The sequence below is a fragment of the Phoca vitulina genome, unplaced genomic scaffold (assembly GCF_004348235.1).
Source record: "Phoca vitulina isolate PV1807 unplaced genomic scaffold, GSC_HSeal_1.0 scaffold112, whole genome shotgun sequence".
Lineage (NCBI taxonomy): Eukaryota > Metazoa > Chordata > Mammalia > Carnivora > Phocidae > Phoca > Phoca vitulina.
Window position 1 is genome coordinate 130,200 of NW_022589815.1, and position 3,458 is coordinate 133,657.

The 3,458-nt window shown below is 40.8% G+C and overlaps 1 pseudogene across 1 annotated transcript; it reads right to left on the reverse strand.

Moving 5' to 3' along the window:
* Positions 1 to 712: 712 nt before the first annotated feature.
* On the reverse strand, positions 713 to 1,800 carry LOC116628119 (annotated as a pseudogene). Its single transcript, XR_004298575.1, has one exon. The product of XR_004298575.1 is annotated as a microtubule-associated protein RP/EB family member 1-like (transcript).
* Between the last annotated feature and the right edge of the window lie 1,658 nt (positions 1,801 to 3,458).

Consider the following 3,458-nt stretch of genomic DNA (forward strand, 5'->3'; position numbering starts at 1 on the left):
AGAGCTCTTGGGTGACCAGTTGCCATGTGAATGAGCAGTGATAGTATTTTGAAGGGATTTTTTTTTTTTTTTCTGAGCAGTGGATCTCAACTGTGGATTAAGATATTCAGTAAACCAAGTTGTGAATAGATCTGCTGTCATTCAGTCATTTTTGTTCCATTATATAGCACAGGCAGAGTAGATTTAGCATAATTCCTTTTTTTTAATTAGCATTATTAGTTTCAGAGGTAGACTTTAGTGATTCATCAGTTGCACACAACACTGAGTGCTCACTACTTCAAGTGCCCTCCTTAATGCCCATCACCCAGTTAACGCATCCACCCACCCACCTGCCCTCCAGCAACCCTCAGTTTGTCTCCGATAGTTAAGAATCTCTTATGATTTGTCTTCCTCTCTGTTTTCATCTTATTTTATTTTTCCTTCTCTTCCCCTATGTTCACCTGTTTTGTTTCTTAAATTCCACATGAGTGAAATCATTCCGTATTTGTCTTTCTCTGACTAACTTATTTTGCTTAGCAAAATAGCCTCTAGTCCCATCCATATCATTGCAAATGACAAGATTTCATTTTCTTTTTTTTTACTCTTAAGGCATTTATTTATTAAAACGTTCTCTGCCAAGATTTCACATTAGCTTAAAATTCAAATCAGTCTTTACATTTCTCTACTGAGGTCTCCACCTCAGTGTATCACATAAAAACACTTTCTCCAGCAATCAGTGTTACCAGCGTCCACATGGTGAGCCCCATGGTCAGCCTCTTTGTTCCCTAGGTGACCCAACTAGATGTTAATACTGCTCTGCTACAGGGTAAAAGCTCCTAACTCAAAGTCATTGGAAAAGGGGTGAAACTTCTGCAAAGTGCACTTTAAGAAGAGGTACTGTTTGCTCATGAAAAGAAACCAGTGAGTCCTCTAAGAATAATAAAAGGGAGTATTTTACAGTTAAGCACATGATTTGGAGTGAAGAATTCGGATGTTGCTCTGCTGGTCCAGGCTGTTAATACTCTTCTTGCTCCTCCTGTGGGCCCCCTTCATCAGGTATCACAAAGCCTTCATCTGTGGCATACAGAATGTCCATGATCCTCTGCAATACCGGGTTGTTTTCCCCCTCGTTCTCCTGGCAAATCAATTCAATGTTCCTTAGCTTTCCAAAGTAGAAATCTCTTTCTTTCTCCAAGTCTTCGAAGGTGAGTTTCAATACGTTGACCTGCTGCATCAATTCAGCTGCTTCGTCATCCCCGTTGCCCACACCAGGATTCTTTTGCACCACACCCAGGCCAGCCTTAGGGGTTGCAATAGTTCTGTGTGTTGCAATGGGCCTCTGTGGAGCTGCACTGCTGGAGCTGAGAGGTTTCTTCTGTTTGTTCAGAGCTGGAGCAACAAGGGAGGGAGCTACTGCAGTTTCTTGACCTTGTCTGGCAGCTATGGGGTCATAGTCTTTTCCATTATAGTTTGCATCAAAAAACTTCTTGAACCACTGAACAAATTCAAAATTGTCCTGAAACTTTCCTTTTACTATTTGTCCACAGGAATTATTTTGTCAACACCCATTCTCTTAAAACCTGCTTGTAGTATTTTGAAGTTCTGGATGTATTCATATTCTAGCTTAGCCTGGAATTTCACTTTCTTCAAGGCAATGGAGCCAGGGAACAACATGTCCGTAAACTGACAGTAGGAAGCCCCTGAGCACAACTGTTCGATCTTCGTCAGATTCAGCTCCAGAGACTCATTGATCCAGGTCAGCATGTCAGGTCGACTTAGGTTATCACTGGTGACTGATGTTGAATATACGTTCACTGCCATCGGCTCTTGGCAGGACCACATCCACTGCCTGTGCCCGGCTTCGGTTCCGTCTTCGTCTTGTTCAAACCGCCCGACCAAGATTTCATTCTTTTTGATGGCTGAGTAATATTCCATTGTAAATACACACCACCTCTTCTTTATTCATTCATTTGTCCATGGATATCTGGGCTCTTTTCCTATTTTGGCTATTGTGAATATTACTGCTATAAATATTGGGGTGCATGTGCCCCTTTGAATCACTATGCCGGTATCCTTTAGATAAATACCTAGTAGTGTAATTGCTAGGTCATACAGTAGCTCTATTTTAAACTTTTTGAGGAACCTCCATACTGTTTTCCAGAGTGGCTGCTCCATTTTGCATTCCCACCAAGAGTGTAAGAGGGTTCTCCTTTCTCTGCATCCTTGCCAACATCTGTTGTTTCCTCAGTTGTTAAATTTAGCCATTCTGACTGGTGTGAGGTGGTATCTCATTGTGGTTTTGATTTGGATTTTCCTGATGCTGGTGATCTTGAGCATTTTTTTCATGTATCTGTTGGCCATTTGTACGTCTTTGGAGAAATGTCTACTCATGTGTTCTGCCCATTTTTTAACTGATTTTTGTTTGTTTGTTTGTTTGTTTGCTTTATATGCATTGTGTTTGATAAGTTCTCTCTTTTTTTTATTATTATGTTCAATTAGCCAACGTATAGTACAACATTGATTTTTGATGGAGTTTTCAATGATTCATTAGTTGCATATAACACCCAAGGCTCATCACAACACATGCCCTCCTTAATACCCATCATCCTGTTACCACATCCCCCCACCCCCCTCCCTTCTGTAACCCTCAGTTTGTTTCCCAGAGTCCAGAGTCTCTCATGGTTTGTCTCCCTCTCTGATTTCTTTCCATTCAGTTTTCCCTACCTTGCCCTATGATCCTCCATGCTATTGCTTATGGTCTACATGTGAGTGAAAACTTATAATAATTGTGTTTCTCTGATTGACTTATTTCACTTAGCATAATCCCCTCAAGTTCCATCCATGTCGATGCAAATGGTGGGTATTCATCCTTTCTGATGGCTGAGTAATATTCCACTGTATATATGAGCCACATCTTCTTTATCCATTCATCTGTTGAAGGGCATCTCGGCTCCTTCTACAGTTAGGTTATCGTGGACTTTACTGCTAGGAACACTGGGGTGCATGTGCCCCTTCTTTTGCCTATGTCTGTATCTTTGGGGTACATAACTACAAGTACAATTGCTGGGTCATAGGGTAGCTCTATTTTTAACGTCTTGAGGAAACTCCATACTGTTTTCCAGAGTGGCTGTACCAGCTTGCATTCCCACCAACAGTGTAAGAGCTTTCTCCTTTCTCTACATTCTCGCCAATATTTGTTGTTTCCTGCCTTGTTAATATTTGCCATTTTAACTGGTGTAAGGTTTTGTGGTTTTGATTTGAATTTTCCTGATAGCTAGTGATGTTGAACATTTTTTCATGTGTCTGTTAGCCATTTGTCTGTCTTCTTTGGAGAAGTATCTGTTCATGTCTTCTGCCCATTTCTTGACTGGATTAATTGTTTTCTGGGTGTTGAATTTGGGAAGTTCTTTATAGATCTTGGATACAGGCCCTTTATCTGAAATATCATTTGCAAATATCTTCCCCTATTCCATGGATTG